The sequence below is a fragment of the Folsomia candida genome, unplaced genomic scaffold (genome assembly GCF_002217175.1).
Source record: "Folsomia candida strain VU population unplaced genomic scaffold, ASM221717v1 Fcan01_Sc019, whole genome shotgun sequence".
Lineage (NCBI taxonomy): Eukaryota > Metazoa > Arthropoda > Collembola > Entomobryomorpha > Isotomidae > Folsomia > Folsomia candida.
The window spans coordinates 2,653,995-2,672,497 of NW_019091211.1; the positions used below are offsets into that span (position 1 = coordinate 2,653,995).

An 18,503-nucleotide genomic window follows, 5' to 3' on the forward strand; every position below is an offset into this window, starting at 1 on the left:
GTTGACTTATACCTGCCAACTGTTTAAACAACTGATTCATAATGGCACCACTAATAGTAGAATATTCGTAGCAATACTACGTAGCAATATTTGATGGCCAGTTATTAGAAGCAAAACCTAAAACTTAAAAAAACGACAGAAACAACATGAAAAAATAAAGCCGAGGTGATAGAATTAAACGAGGAAATAGATGAGCTTAAACGATTACGTAAATTCAGAGAAGTTAAAAAAAGAACGAAATTGTGCGTTACTGTCATGATAAGTACAGTAGGCTCATTCCATCTCAACCCACACGATCGTCGTCGCACCCATACTTTATATCTTGTCCACAATCGTATCAGAGATGCATAATATAAAATAAAACATATCATAAAAATCAAAATTTGAAAATTAATTTTTTTCGCAAAGATACTGCAGTTGAAAGAAAATTTGCAAATGCATTGAAAATGCTTTTGTCGCCAAAGTTTAGGTTCAAAGGGGTAGGTTACATTTACGGATTTCATTCATTGATCATTTATTGATAGGAAAAATTTTAAAAAATTCAAAAATTCAAAAAAATCAGAAATTTAAAATGTATTGAAAAACTCGATTATCGAGAAGACGGACAAAAATCGCTTATAGGGAGATAAGCCAATCGATGCCTTTGGGCCTGAGGAAACAAAAACGTTTAAAACCCCACGCGATTTTTGTCCGTCTTGGAGTTTTGGCGATTATTCGAAAAGGTAAAATTAACATGGGCTGCTTGTGTAGACGGCACTAAATAATTCTGTGTTCCTACGTGGCCGGGAACATTGACAAAGCATAAGTTGTGTGGTGTTCTCATATCAAAGAGAAGAAAATACATGGTTAGGCAGCCACCACCAGCGAGCAGGGTTTAGCACCTCTATTTTCTGGGACTCGATCAAACGTGTTGCTTACAAATGGAATGAGCCAGTACATACAGCACATTGTTAGCCCGTATGAGAGCGATTCACAGATTTATCATTTGGAAAGACATAACATTATTGATTTTGTAATAACTTAGGACAGTGATTTAATTCTGCATGGGTCAAGGCAGGTTTTGTATAAATTGAAAAAGAGAGGATATGGTGTACTGTACAAAAAAGAAACATTGTTACACGTACTGCAAAGAGAAAAAGGACAAAATTACACCTTTAGTGATTTTCATAAAATGTGTGACCTCAGTGACATAGACTACAAACAATCCTTACATGGGGTAAGAGTCGAAAAAGACATCATATGATTCACATAGATGAACAATATTTTCCTTGAACATTCGATGAGTGTGATAAAAAATTTAAGACCTCCACAAATAGAAATTACCGGTTTCTATCTTGTAGTTTAATTTTAATATTTTAGTACGAAAGGATTAAATATTAAATTATTATAAAGTTTGCAAAAGAGTTGATCACTGTTGGTTTGATATCTCTTCCATTTGCACTTCTAATTTTCTGGGAATTCAATGGATTCTTTGGGATTACCTGGCCAATAGCATTACTCTACGCCTCTACTTCAGTAATAATTGCAATTTTCCTCAGATACGTGAAAATACGCAGGTAAATTTCCTTTTTTTGTTTACTTCTGATTACTTAACAAATTAGGGAATGGAGGTTTATTCTATGCCTCAAGGCGCGAAAATAGTCTACCGGTGACAATCTCGCCTAAGCAAATATTTTGCGTGTAGTTTGTCTATTTTGCCTGGTCATGTTAAATAACATTCACACTATTTTCATCGTTTGCACAAGATTATATAAAAAAAAATTGTATGTCAGTTTACAAATGTCACGACTCCCACTTCTCCAATTAATATTTTTTTAGTATCTAAATAAACCATGCCTCTTAAATGTATATTTATTCGTTTATGTTTCAGAACTTTGTTCATATTATCCCTATTTGGATTGGTACAGAGTGCAGGACTTCTCTCTACGTACGTCACGGGAATGTGGTTCGTCATGTCGACACCGGCCCACAACACTATACATTTTTTCCGTCTCGTGGACATGCGTATCTAACAAAACTGAAAATACTCCCGACGAGTCCATTTGGTCAAAAATGGAAGCTGAAGGATACGTCATTCAAGTTCCCATTATATTTGTCCCGTTAACGATATCCTTCTTAAGGTCTTGTTCATATTACATCTCTGTGAAAAGAACTGGTCATTGGCCACGAACAAAGGCATTTGACAAATTTTGGAAATACGTTACTACCGCTTTAGTTGGTTGGTGTTGTACAAGGTATTGGTTTAGTAACTTTGTGTTTTAGTAACCTTGTAATACATCTCAAGGCACTAGTTTGGATGAAAAAAACAAGTTTTATAATACCAGCGATATTGAACTTCTATTAGTAGTGTGTTTGTTAGTTGCATATCATTTTCTGAACGATATCATCGCATGTTATGAAGAGGATTTCTGTATTGCGCGGTTAGACGTAAGTGATAATAATGGTGCTGAAAATAGTAAAAAAGCCCTCAGAAAATCCTTCACAAGGATACATCAGAATTGGAAAAAAGACAGACAGGTGGCAATAAGAAGCAATCAAGAAGCCAAAATGCTGAAAAAAGAGCAATCAACACAGAACAGGAACTAGAACAGGCTAAGGTTAGGTTTAACCAGGCCCCGATTTTTTTTTGTTTGGGGCGGGGGGGGGGGGGGGGGGGGGGGCCAGCGGGACAATTGCCCACCGCGCCAAAACGTCAGGGCGCCAAAAATGCTATGATTTTCAGAAAATGTGCGCAATAGCAGGAGTTGATTACCAAGACAATTTACCAGGTATATGTATTAGTAAGACAGAGAAAATTGTTGACAATATAATCGACACATCAATTGAGTAAAAACAATTAAACACCACGCATTTGTTTTTTGTAATGCTTAATGCAAGCGAATACATACAAGAATCGTGCATCGACTGTAAACTCGACGATGTTTCCTTCCAAGATAAGGGATGTGGAATTAACATGTCTATTTTCATGTTCAAGGCAATAATGTCACCGAAAGTCAACTCGAAGAATTACTCGGTAGCTTATACCTGCCAACTATTTAAACAACTTATTAATAATGGCATCACCCCAGTAGCAATATTTGGTGGCCGTTTATTAGAAGCAAAATCTGCAACTTATGAAGCCGAAAGAAACAACATGAAAAAATAAAACATTAAATTCAGAGAATTTAAAAAAAGGAGGAAGAAAAGAGAATATATGAAAAAAATAAACCTCATGTGTTTGTTCGCCCATATGAGGCCGATGGCCAGCTCTGTTATTTGGAAAAGCATAATATTATTGACTTCATCATAACTGAGGAGAGCGATCTGATCATGTAAGGTAAGTTTTGACCTTTTCCTTGCACATTCGATTGGTGTGATAAAAAATTTATGTAAATTTATGTGTATCCACAAATAGAAATTACCTTTTTCTATCTTGTAGTTTAATTTTAATATTTTAGTACGAAAGGATTAAATATTAAATTATTATAGAGCTTTATATATTTGCTTAGTATTAAATTTTTTATTAATTAATACTTGAATGATATATTTTATTGCGACAATTGGAGAATAAAATTAGAAGTGGTACACGCAGGCGAACAATCATAGTCATGTTCCTACGAAAATTGTAATAAGAAGCAGAATGTGTGTGAGCTTTCTCATTTATTGTATTATCATAAAATCAACTCATAACAAGGACCACCACCGTCACAAAATCTCTCAAATTATGGGTCATCAGTTCTACCTTGTCTGGTCGTGCGGACCCGACACATACAAGTACTTACAACGTTTTGAGTTGGCCGAAGAGGCCAATTCTTGAAAGGAGACAAGTAAAAGATAGCTTTAAATTACTTTTGTGACTCAGTAATCCGTATATATTTGAAACAGGAAAATGAAAAAAACGACTAGTGATATTCATATTATGAGTGAGGTCGACAAGTGGGACAAAGATGCATTCATTCCATCCGTGTAACTCAACTTTGTCCACGATGCACACACTATCCGTGTCCAAGGCGTCAAATTCGGGAGAGAATTTGAGCCTCAAGTTTTATGGCTTTGACCAATGACCCTTTCCAACCGGATGGAGAGCAATAACGTTGTACTTAGCAAATAAGTATCTTTTGTATGTCTGACTAATGCATGTATGGGCATATGTAAAGAAAGGTCGAGGAAAAGATTATTCTGTTTTGGGGCATCGGGCAAGTGGGAATAAATGCTCTGAATTATACAATCTTAAGCTTCCTCAATTTATGCACATTAATTTTCACGACGAATAAAAAGAGCACCTTTTCACTTTTCGCAACGCACAATATCACGGAAATCTGCTAATTCTTACAATATGACTATAAATGAAGTGCAAAGACATTACAAGAAGCTTGTCGGACGTTAGCTTCTAAAAAAAATTGCGGAGGATAAAATGCTCGCCAGAAATCAAGGATCGGCCAATAAATAGGAGTACGTCTATGTCAAAATAGATGTAATCTCTTTGCCTGTCACAAACAGGTGTAATTGCAGAAATACAAACATGTTACCGTTAATACTGTCATTTTTGTATTCGAATCCGTCTGTGTGGCACCAGTAAGGAGGCATTATCCAATAGCTTTACTTGACTCATATATATATTGTGAGACCAACCTCTCATTTTCGTCACCGTCTACAAAAATCAGACCGGTGTCAGCTTTCTTCTACACCTAAAATCAACCATGTAGCGAAACAGAAGGACATTGTTTCGTCTCCTACACATTACGACTTTGCCTTTCACCCTTTATTTATGAGTTTTAGAGTACTGAAGACTTAGAAAAGTAGCCACGTATGTATGTGTGAGTATGGATGGATGGATGTTGGAATGAGATTTGATAGATTATTCTTCCTGGCCTGGAGCTTTTGTCAAGTATACAAATAAATAAAACCAGCTAAAACTTGTCATAAAACTCCACACATTTGTTTCAACTTGCCTCTTCCATTTCTCATAATTCTACACAATGACGACACACATTTTTCATCAGTAAATGCACACACACAAATGCATAATTAAATCCATATCATGAATTGAGCCAGATGGAATGCTCACAACATAATATGCAATCTATTCCATGAGAAATCCATGACACATGCGCATATCTACACAATACACTGTGTAGATACTGTATCCTAATATGTATGTATGTATCTATAGAAGGTCTAGTCAACAAGTCACCCCAGAATTAACAAAATTCCGAATAGGTAACAAAACCTTGCATTAATTCCAAAAGTCCGAATTGGCAACAGGTCATATCAGAAATCCGTTGTAATATTGAACATAAACTCCTTACTCATATTCTAACTTCGATTTCGTTCAAATTTTGTTGCAAAATGTGTCGCAAATGCGGTTCCCAAATTTCAGGAAATATAATTACAATCAAATAGTCACCCATATTTCACTTGGTTTTTGATTTTTCCTGAAAAATTTATAGCGAACGGAACGGGAATTGATGTTATATTATGATGCAGCATATGTTGGTTCATGTGCATGCCAAATTTCGCATCTCTAGGACAAAGTTTAAAATTTCACATGACTCCGTGCAAAAGTAGAGAAGAGCGCGTGCACGATCCTTCCTGCCCACAAAAGAGGACTTTTTATCCGGTCCAGAACAGAGCAACGGGTCTGTACATCGGTTAAACTCTTGTGTCAATGGCACAAATTTCGACATATTCCACTTTCAAAATTAGGCTAAATTATGTATGCAATATAAAGTTAAAAGTACAAATTAGGGACGACATTACTTGTTGCTGGTGGAACGGGATAATTTTCGAATTATGAAATCACGCGATGCCATGCTTGGACGATGGTCGAAATGAAAATGAGGGGACGCTAACGGATTGAAACATCGGTGATGGAGGTCTACATCAATATGTACACATTTATAGCGGCGGGATTTCCCAAATTGGCTGAATTATCCGTTTGGGTTTACGCTGGATGAGTGGCTTCCATTAAAGCTGAAAAAATCAGTCACAACTGAAGAAATGGGTATATTTTAGACGTGGTGTATGCATGTATAATGTTAGTATTTGTTTACGAAAAGGAAAAAAGAATTCGCCATCTCCTTAATACTACGGCCATTAAAATGTTAGAATGTTTTACCATTTAATATTGCAGATTAAATTAGTGTTTTTTTTCTTAATTATACTTTGGTAAAATGACTTTTAGTATGAATTACGATTTTTAATAGATATGCTCCTAAATAAATATATATTGTGTGACTGGTCAGACTGTATTTTCATTTAAATGCTATATTTATGTGGATAATAACGCAGGAAATAAAAGAATTAAAAAATAAGTAAAGAAACGTGTGCATATTTTATGAATGTCTAATTATGTAAATAAATCCATTTGCTTACGTCTGATAACTATAAACGGGTAGAAATTGGGGTCCGTTTTTGCCACATGGTGGAAAAGGCATAGCGGACCATGGCGTTTTGGACGTTCTGCGGCGTAAATAAATTAACTTATCTTAAAATTTAGTATGGGAACTTCACTGGTTCAAAACCACATTTCAAAACTGAACAATTAAACTCATACATGTATAAATACGAGCTTAATTCTTCTATAAAAAAATTAAACTCATGTACATAGCTATGAGTTTAATTTTGTTATTTAAACTTTTTTTATTTAAACTAAAAGATTAAAATTTAATTGACCACTTACATTTCGTACAAATTGAGAAGTTCAAAATTGTCCACGGAAATAGATATATGTATCTGATCTGCAGAATTTTACACGTTTGATTACGTATTCGATCAACCTGACAGCACTTGATCGAATTGTTTGAATTGCGTGATATATTGAGCTTTACGTGAAGAATTTATGTAATTGTACAATTACATAAATTTTTCCCCAAACAACACATATGTGTTGTTTGGGAAGAGGTTGAAATCGTAATGGGAAAGGAATATCGATGACGCATGGTACGACATGACGGTTGTGTCCTTCGATAAGTGTCACCTACTTGAGTGCAAGGCTTCCTTTGTGAGAAGATAATGGGATCAAGTTAGATTTGGGATGAGTCAATAACTTGTGCATACATATATCGTTAACCTTCTTGGAAGCTGAAATTACATTTCGGTTGGAACCAGTTTTATGTATATGTATATATTTATTTATTATATTATGTGTAGATAATACCGTACATTGAAAAGGACTGCCAACAAGAAAGATTTAAGAAGGAGTATCCTAATTCCTAAGAAGGTCAAGCCATTTTTCCCTCAGATTTCCATCTCTGGATGGGATGACGTTCAGCGTCTATCGTACATTCGTACATTTATAAATATATGTAAAACCTCAAATTACATACCGTAAAAACTCAAATAGTAGCCAGGGGCTACTATTTATAAAATCGGGGTCTGGGACCCGGCTACTGTTTGAGCAAGGTCACTATTTACAAAATTACGAAAAGACGAACGGCTACTATTAGAATACAGCTATTGACTTTCGTCTCAAGAATCAAGCTCAAATTAAATTTTGATAACAGCACCAATTTCTCGTGCATCAGAATCGTAATCGATGACTATGCCATTGTTTAGGCCTGCTCATAATCAATGTCTTCGGAGCCAAATTTTGGGTTTTCTTCGATTTTGTGTAACTGCGACTAAATTAAATTGTAATTGAATTACTTATGCAAATGAGTTGGCTAGATATGTGGCTGAACATTGGACCTTGATGCACGGCAATAATTCGAATAAAGCTGCTATTTGAATAGGGCTACTATTTGGGCAAGGTCACTATTTATAAAATAATGAAAAAATACACGGCTACTATTAGAGCAATGGCTATTATTTGAGTTTTTACGGTATGTGAAATTCCTAGAATTCATTCAGTCTATGTATCTAAATACCTATAAGTCATACAAAATTTACTCGAGCGTGAGGAAAAAAGGATGACAGAGACAGAACATTTCTTTAAAATTCTCCACAACTTTTATTTCGAGTGCTGGTGTTTTTAGACAAATTACATTTTATTTTGATTAGGTAAATATTTACGGGTGACGATAATCATTTTTTTAAAGGAAAAATTTAGGAAATATGCATTTCTGACCCATATAAAGGGTGAGTCATAAGTAGTGATACAGTTATTCCTGTCTTTCGCACGCCAAGGAGGGTGCGATAATTCGTTAAGGTTTATTATCCTTATATTTGAGTAGAACACTCTTCTGGCGACTGTCTCAAGGAAAATGTTTCAGAAAGTCATCCGTTTACTATGTAAAATTTATAAAAGTATGACACGAAAAGTGAAATAAAGAAAAAAGAAATAAAGCGGGCGAGAAATCTTTGGCTTCTCCCATAAGAAATAAAGTGGGTGAGAAATCTTTGGCTTCTCCCATAAGAAATAAAGCGGGCGAGAAATCTTTGGCTTCTCCCATAAGAAATAAAGCGGCTATAAGCAGTCAGCATAACCTTGCAATACATACCCATGCTATAAAGGCCTTGTGGCGAGAAGCCCTAACCGTCTTTTTCCCTCATAAGGCAATGTATGGTGGCGAGAACCCGTATTTTTTCCCGTAAGGAAAAGTATGTGGCGAGGAGCCCTCTTTTTCCTCATAAGAAGTGTGTGATGAGGACCCGTCTTTTTTCCCATAAGAAATAGAGTGGGCGAGAAATCCGTGGCTTCTCCCATAAGAAATAAAGCGGGCGAGAAATCTTTGGCTTCTCCCATAAGAAATAAAGTGGGTGAGAAATCTTTGGCTTCTCCCATAAGAAATAAAGCGGGCGAGAAATCCTTGGCGAGAAAACCTAGCCAAGGATTTCCCCATAAGAAATAAAGCGGGCGAGAAATCTTTGGCGAAAAAACCTAGCCACTTCTACTACTACCGATGCTTTCAATTGGAATAATTCAAAACCAAGCACCAGGTATAATAGATCTAAAGATGAACCAAACATTAAGCATTATTTTGTCTCTGTTTCACGCCAACCTTCTTTGAAAGAGGATGGTGTAAGAAGAAAATTTACAAATTGCGGATTACATTGCGGGCACTCTTAGCAAAATGGTATTGAATCAATTTGAATCATCACCAAACGGAGTGCATATATGACTTAACCGGAGCGGTGATAACGGGCAACACCGCTTGCTAAGATTGGGTGAATACGGACAGGTCATCAACAATTTTCGATTCCTGCGTCACTAGCGTCACAAGATTATGGATCGTTCACACCAATCAATGGACTAATTCTACACTCAAAATAAAAATTTGTCGAATCAACACCGTCGGTGTCAATATATGACTTAACCGCCTTGGTTACAATGTTGAATCCGAGTTTTGATGATTTTGATACCGGTTGTAATGTTATGACCGGACGGAAAAAATTCATTACTACTCGGAATCATAATTTTAACCAAGGCGGTTAAGTCATATATTGACACCGTTTTGTTTTGAGTGTACATGTTCACGTCCCGCCTGTATTTAAAAGAACACGTTTGGCCTATAATTGGCTTAGCAATCCAGAATACGCTTTAGATGTTAGTCGACCGGAAGCTAAAACCGTTCCATTGGGTGAAAAGTGTTAAAGCTGTAAAACCAAAAAAGCGCTCATTATTATTTCAGTTGCATGTTAAAACGATATAGGCAAATAATTATAAATAAGTAAATCATAGTATTGTAAATTGTGCATTGTTTTTGTAACCTATATCCATATTTAACGTCATCAAATATCTTAATGGCAGCCCATCTAATTTTGTGGTAACCACCATCTAAGTTGGTGGCTAAAAAGGCCAAAGTTAGAAAAATTTCATCCAGTGGCAAATTCGGCTAAAAATTGTGGCAAGTTTCAACTAATTCGGTGGTGCATTAAATTTAACCCACGTGGTTAATGATGTTTGATGATTCGAAAAGCCTGCAGTATGTACATCAGTCCTTTTGACTCAAAACATATTCGAGAAAATATAGAATGAAACAAGTGGTACATACATATACATATATATATTTACATTACAGGCGCAGTTTCTTGCATTTTTCACAATTGTTAAAGGATATAGCATATATTTGTACATAACATACATACATATTCATATGTAGTATACATATATTTAGGTACTATTTACATATGGCCATGTACACACAATATGTGCCTACATTTGTAAATATGGTCAACATAACACTACCAGATATATGTAATTGTAACTATTTATGTAACTCTGTACATTAATTATTGCTGTTACTGTATAGATGATTATATACTGCCAAACATAAATTCGGGACCATACTATCTTTTATTCTACTGGAATGGATAACAAAGCCGAAATTGAGAAGTCAATGATGGATGAGAAAATTACAGACTTCGTCCCCATCGTGATATCCGTAAAAGTCAGGGATTTCATGCCCAGCGATATTTTAAACGTAAAGAGTGATTTAATCCGTTTCTTCAGAATTTTAGCTTTATGCCCCCCACCCCCATTTCGTCCTCCTCCCGCAGAGGTCTCATACGTTCTAAGCCACTTCTCCTTCAATTTCTCTATTACAAGTTCCGAACTCTGATTGCTATCAATCGAAAGTTGCGTCAAATTAGGCAACGCAACCAGCACGAGCACCGACAAGGTTGCAAAAACCAGGTAAAACATTACATTAAAGCTATGATACATCTTAATCGTGACAAAATTGCACAGTATCCCTACACAGATCGTGGTAAAGTAGCCGAAACAAGTGAAATTCATATGCTGAATTTCACTATGTTTAGAAATTATTCGAAACCTGTTAAAATACTGGCAAATCGTGTCAATTTCCGAGAAATCGTCATTTTGCACATTGGTCAAAAGGGTGTGCAACTTTGCAAAAACGGTACTATTCCCGATACAGTGAACTGCGACGTACACTATGTAAAACGCAAACATTCGGTACCCTTCAAAAATACAGGTGAAAAGATAGAACGACCGGGTCATAAATATTGTCAGCTTGATGGAAAAATTGGTCTTGTGCTGGGTTGCGGATATGATAAACTTGTAAAAAATGTAGGGTGAATCCACTCCAAGGTAGAGAAATAATGGGTACAGGATCCATGGCATTATGCTATAGTAAATCATTACGCTTTGCATAAGAAGGGTTAAAAGGCGTCCCCTTCCAGTTTTGACTTTAGGATGGGACCTCTTAGGTTTTTGGGCACCTTTAATATTGAAAATTATAATTATAATACATTTGGATACTGAAATTTTACTCTATCTTATTTTATTTTTTTTCTATATTTGTATAAATATTCGTAAAATAATTAATCAATTAATTAATTATTAATTTATTCTAAATTTTCAGAATAACTATGTTCTCGTATCCAATTTTCACTTTTTCCTTATCTTCGATTAGCCTTTTTAAATTGATTTCTCAATGCATCAAGCATAGTGTAAAAAATGAAAAATTAATAAAATTCCACTTCAGCCTCATTCATTCTTCATGAATATGAAATGAATAAAGATTTAGCCAGTATTAATTCTTTCAAAAAACTTGGAAAAACACATTCACCCTTTTTTCAAGAATTTATTGAATAATGAATGAATAAACCGTTACAACGCATGTAACCAAGGGGTGAAAGGAGTGTCATACGTCAATGTGAATATCAAATTGTTCGAAAATTTGTTAAGATTGACACTTCTGACGTGTTTTCGACTTTTGTGTCTTATTTGTGTCAAATTTAACAGTTGATAACCCTTATGTGACCTTTATATGACCTCTGAGGTCAAAATGGAGATCACCATTGAATTCGGGGTTAAATTTCAGTTGAAATTGAAATAGATATGTCCTATGACCTTTACATGACCTCTGAGGTCAAAATGGAGGTCACCATTGAATTTGACATTGAAAAATAGTTAAAAATGACGTGTCACATGTCAAAACTGACAAGTGACACTTTTTCGTCACTTTTCGTCACCGTGACGATGTCATCGTCACAGGCGACGTCCAAACACAAAATGACATGAATTTTCGAATTCCTCATTGAAAAATAGTTAAAAATGATGTGTCACATGTCAAAACTGACAAGTGACACTTTTTCGTCACTTTTCGTCACCGTGACGATGTCATCGTCACAGGTGACGTCCAACCGCAAAATGACATGAATTTTCGAATTCCTCATTGAAAAATAGTTAAAAATGATGTGTCACATGTCAAAACTGACACGTGACACTTTTTCGTCACTTTTCGTCACTGTGACGACGTCATCGTCACAGGTGACGATGTCACAGTGTCCATCTTCGAACTCGTCCTGTCCATTGACGTTAGGAGTTTACGTTCAAAATTTCAAGTGTCTATGTCTTTTCGTTCAAAAGTTATCGGAGCTACGGACAGACAGACGGACGGACGGACGGACGGACGGACGGACGGACAGACAGACGGACATAACGATCTTATAAAGGGCTTTCACCCCTTAATAATGTATTCATTCCCTATTAAATAACTGAAGGACTGTGGAGGATTATACATATAGTTAAAAAGTAAGGTTAAAACTTACCCTGAGCAAATAAAATTTCGTAATTGACACGAAATTGGTTATAATTTGTAGCCTCGTCTTCCAAATAGATGCACGTCCAGAGAAACATGCAAAAACCAAAAAATCCTGCAATAAGGACGAATAAAATGATGACGATTTCCACCGTGGTCAAATCGTTATTCAGCATGGCGTCAGGAACAAAGTTGAACCACAAGAGACACGCCAAGGATCCCGAAAATACGAGACACATTGAGAAACCGATGAAAGCCGACCATATCTTGTAATTAAGCTTGGATCTGGTCAGTGTGGAAATTCGTTTACTCTTTAAGTCGAAATATAGGGGGAATTTCCAAAGATAGTGAAATGATTTGTGATACGTCTCTAGGATTAACCAGGTACTTTCGTAGTCCATTGTTACGAAACAATGGTACCGTTTTCAGTTCAAACTAACGAATTATATGTAGCTACCTACATATTTACATAAGTTTGACTTCAAGTGAAATTGACTATATTATAGGTCAGTCAATATTAGATAAAATTCTGAATTCTTTGGAATATTACTGAGGTTATTTGATAGATAATCTAAACTAAGCTGCCAGTAAACCATTCAAATGTGTTTTATACTATGAACATATACTTCCCGTAACGAAGTTATAATTTTGTTAGTATTCAAAATATTACTAAATATGTACGAATCTGCATTTTAGTGTGCATTAATCCCAAATAGGCACAAATATATCTTCTTTAAAATTGGAAAATTGGAAAACAAATCATGTTTTTCCTCTTAAATTTGGTTTATAGAACTACATACTTACTCTCCTAACGTAGATTTAAATAAAATAGGTACATAAATCCGTAGCAGTCAGTCATTCGTAGCAGTCATTCCGTGAGCACGGAATAAATATGTACTTCCATATAGGAATTACAAAAGTGATTGGTTGCCGCAACACTAAATAATTAATTTGCAGAGAGTGATTAATCTGCAATCACAAAATAATTGCTTCTGCATGTACGTATGCATATGAACGTAGGAACAACAAATTGGGCTTATGCGTGCTGCTACCAAATTGGAAAATAAAATTTAACTAAAAATTAAATAGTTTCTATGTACATATTTACATATTGATTACGGTATAATGGAAAGTTTATTACTTAAAAAGCAATAAAGGATGTTCCCTTTGGCATAAAATAGTATAATTAATCAATGATAATACGTTCTAGCTTTTTTTAAAAATTATCAGCAATCTTATCACGAAGAAAGCACAATTACAGATATTGCCAACTGTAAAAAAATAAATAACATTTGCACAACTTTTAATAATGTATGTATGTATGTATTCAGCTTATTTCTTGAACTTTTTCAGGCAAACGCCTATAAAGTTACATTCAGTGGTTGATCAAGTCAATTATATGATAAACAAGTTACATATCGTTACGTCAAGTTTCATATCACAATCTTACGTACAGTTACGAGATCTTAAATGTTATAACATTACAACGTAATATACAACAGCGTAACCGGACGGCATTTATAAAACCACCCCCACCCCCACCCAAATCCACCCCCACCCCCACCTAAATCCACCCCCATCAAATCCATCAAGGTGGGTGGGGGTGGGGGTGGATGGGGGTGGGGTGGATTTGGGTGGGGGTGGGGGTGGTTTTATAAATGCCGTAACCGGAGACGTGTGCTTTAATTGTAGCTAAAGTCCAATTCTTATTCTCAACGAAGTGACGTGGTGATGCGAAGTTGCTCATAATGTCGGTACAAATCACATTTTGCAAGAATACATATTCATGTAGGTTAGGTATGTACATATGCATCTACGTAGGGGTAGGCGTTATTCAGACGGTGTTAGGTTGCACATTCCAGACATGGTGAGGTCAGAATCCCAACAGAGAATGATCCACCCCCAGCTTCCGACAGAAATGATGCATGCCAGGTTCCATGGATGCGACCAGGCGTCCCCAGAGACCCGATGGTTCCCAGCGGGTGACCCATTGGGCGTCCCCTCAAGGTCGAGGTGTGGAAGGCAAGGCGTCCCTATCCCCGCCACACCCAAAAATCTATCGCGGTTTGTAGGACGGCAGCCAGGGAAGATTGAAGTGATGCGACGTAGTTGACAACAGTTTTTCACGATACAACAATTTGATAACAATTTTCGAATGCAGTTATAAAGATACATAAATATTCAACGTATTAACAGTATTTAATGGGATACATTTCTCACCAGTTTTTATGAAAATCTCAAGTCCAAAATTGATAACACAGTTGGAAATGTACAAATAGTTTCGTAGTACATTATCGACAAGATAACAATTACAAAATTTTCAAACAGTGATTAATTTCTTAATTAATTAAATACGCCCACTTATACAGTCGAGGAGAGTTGAAGATAGAGCAACCTCACACCACCACGTCTCGCACACGTCTCACCACGTCTCGCACACGTCTCACCACGTCTCGCACACGTCTCACCACGTCTCGCACACGTCTCACCACGTCTCGCACACGTCTCCACAACTTTTAATAACTATTTCATATTTCATCAGCGAATGACAAAATTAAGAATATATTTGATCTTACATATATCTGTTTGCTTTTATTTCACGTGCCGTTCAATCAAACACGGCAAAATTAGACTGGTTTCCCTAGGATGCCATGAAGATAAAATTATTATTAGATTCATACCTACATAAATTGGAAAAGTAACTAGGCTTATATTATCTAATCTGAGTTAAAACTTAACGAAATTGAACGAATCCAAGTTAAAATACCAGCTACAACAATGTATGCAATACCTCTAATCGATTAACCATAAACTTTCGAAAGCTACATTGAACCATGTGCAGATCTGCCAAATAGATACATCAACTAAATTTAAGATAACCTATACACCCAGAACTCCAGTTTTCTAACCGCATACGACGTCTCATGAATTTATATATTTTCGAGCTAGCCGTTGAATTCGGATTACGAATTTCAGAATATTCGTTCGTTAGAATGTTCAGGATTTATTTTTTTAATCTTGTGGAATTTAACTTAGAATTTTTATAGATTACAGATCTGATTCTAACTCAGGTTACTGATCATATTATACACAAAGTATTATTCCCGAACTTGGAAAATTCGCGGAAACCCTAATTGCGTACATAGTTGGAAACACTCAAGTGTCAATGACATATAGCTTTATTACTTTTGTAATTCTCAACTTAGCAATTTTTGATTTATTTTACCGAAAAGCCAGATAAATTTCACTTCAAAAACAATTTTTAGTCTTAAAACTTTTCTCCTCCTGCGTCAATGCCACGCTGAAGACGAGACGACCACCCCTCGATGGAATTACGCACAAATTCCAGGGATATTTTTTTAAATTCCGGGGTCAGAAATTTTTTCCAAGCTTCCGGACTTCTACGGGGCTTAGAACACACCTTTGCCCCTAACTTTGAATATTTTTCATATTCCGGTGATTCCAATCGAGCAAGAATAATGACCATTTCTGATTGGAGATAAAGACCGGAATTTGTTTTTTCAGCTACGCTTGGGTCATTTTTTGCATTATAAGTTCGTGCTGAGTCCTGCTTAGAGGTCCCATCGATTCCATTGAATTGGATCTCACTTAGGGGATGTACCACGGACTCAAAAACATATTTTAAGAAATTTTATTCCCCCACCTCCCCCCAATTTTCAGCAAAATGTAGAGAAATTTGCCCAATTAGCTCCCACCCACCAAAATCATCAAAAAACATGGATAATGTGACTTTCTGACCTCTTGTCTATATCGGTGGATGTCTCTGACCGATTTTGCGTAGATTAAGACAACTCGCTTGTTAATAGATTTTTCCGATGTGAAAATCTCCTCATTTGTAAAAAGAATCCTGCTCCCTTTTTTGGAGCGTACCGCTTGAGGTGACTCCTGCATTCATTTAATCTGGCTTTCCTTTGGGGTACGATCAGGATGTGGCAAGTACCACATTTCAAAGCCTTAAGCCTAACCTACAATTTGAGCACTCATTGGATAATTTTCATTGACACTGTCAGCAGTGAGCCCGGTTTCCGTTGGAATTTCGTGAATTTCTTCGGATTCCAACCTTCAGCGCCTTCAGCATGGGTGTGGTTCTTGTAGGTTTTATAAAAAAAATTCTTCGACTGTTCTTAGTCGATTCGGTCCTAATGAACGTTTTTATAGTCCCTTGGGCTAAATTAAAGTGCACCTTTGACTTTTTTATCACATGTCAAATTCACTATTTTTCTTCGATTTTTTTTGTGAAAAACTATCGCCGCCCGCTTCTCTTCAATTTCCTATATCTTTATCCAGATGTTCAAAAATTACAAAGTCCCTAGTGAATCATAATGTAAATCGCATGACGAGTCTAATGCACTTCTCAGATTTTAATTCTGCAGCGTAGTTTTTTAGCAATCAGCCGTTGACGCTTGAGTGTTTCCGACTAGGTAATTTATTTTTATCCTTGAATGAAATGTTAATGACTAACATATTCCCTGTCTTGACTTATGCAAGATATAAGTCTAAATTCACAGCTAGCCGCATATGCTTACAACCACTACTTATCTACTTATCGTCTGCTAACATGCCAGACACTTGTAAACAACTTTAATCAATCGTTCGAGTATGTTGTAGTCCTTTGTTTGAAGTTGTATACGTACATATTTACGTAGCTACATACATACATCGGCTTAAAATATTTTCTATGAAGCAATACAATAAATATTGTGAAAATTACTAATTTTGTGATTGGATTTAATACCAAATAAAATCGTGAGAGAAAATGTGTCTGTTTTTCTTAACTTAAATGAATGTAAGTAAATGGAGGCAGCTTGAGATTTGACAATCAAGATCATTTATTCCCTCTTGCCCGACGCCACCAAACAGAATAATCATTTCTTCAACCTTTTTCCACACACACACACATACATACGTTCAGACGTGCATACAATAAATCCTTATTTCTAATGCAAAGTTGTTGCTCTCCATCCGGTGGGAAAGGGTCACCGGTCAAACTCATAAAACTGGAGACAAGGAATTTCACGCCTCCATCCCAGAATGAATGCCTCGTTGACATGTACGAATGGAATAAATTTATCGTTGTCCCCTTACATTGTCAGCCTTGCTCATAATATGTAACAGTTATTACATATTATGTATCGGTGCATAATAAATATGTGATAAGAATAACATAGATATGTAACGTTACATAATCAGTCCTGCTTAAACAAGGCTACATACCTATGTGACGTAGAGTTGAAGCAGAAGGAAGTAGTCTGCAAGAATACTTTATAAATTACATAATACATATCGTCGTACTAATTCCGGAAAGACATAAGTACACTCGATTGTTAATTCCGAAACAATGCAAGTGCTCCCGAGGCATAATCTGGTGTACATGGCAATAAGATATCGTTACATAATAATATCTAAATATGTGCATGCCTAAACACTTCTACATACATACGTACGTACATACATGCGTAGAATTGAAACCCAAGGAAGTAGTCTGTAAGATTACATTACACAATACATAAATACGTAATTGACTTTGTTGAATTATTCGCGAAATATGTTCATAACCTTCCTAGAAATAAGTTGAGTCAAACAAACCAAAAATCTAGATTTTGGTCACGTACATATGTACATATTCTTTCATGTTGTATTATCCAGTCAAAAAATATATCTCACAATATCAATAGCTTACCGTCGCACTGAAAGAAAAACATGACGTAAAAATATTATATAAATTAATACATAATTGAAATAAAATCCGCCGAGTAGTATGCCTTATTGGTGCATTATGCATCAAAACCCCCAATTCTTTCGCATCATTTGGTGTTTCCGATTGTCAGATACCAACGGTGCTATTAATTTATGAAAAAATGGACCAGGGACATTTTAATTAGCATCAATCGATGCAAAAAACTCGTCAACAGACAGACGGACAGACGGACAGACGGACGGACAAGAGGAATTCAATAGCTCCCGTGCTACGCAGGGTGAGCTAATAATATAGGTAAATTGACCATTGAAATTTCCGCAGGATATGCATACATAATATGATTTACTAATATTTAG

The 18,503-nt window shown here is 36.0% G+C and overlaps 1 long non-coding RNA gene across 1 annotated transcript; it reads right to left on the bottom strand.

The window, feature by feature from the left end:
• Window positions 1-5,035: 5,035 nt before the first annotated feature.
• LOC118438208 lies at window positions 5,036-6,836 on the bottom strand. The gene is made up of 3 exons (XR_004836657.1): window positions 6,662-6,836; window positions 6,355-6,441; window positions 5,036-5,952 (listed from the first exon to the last, which is right to left on the bottom strand). It is a non-coding gene; the product is annotated as an uncharacterized LOC118438208 (long non-coding RNA).
• Window positions 6,837-18,503: the final 11,667 nt, after the last annotated feature.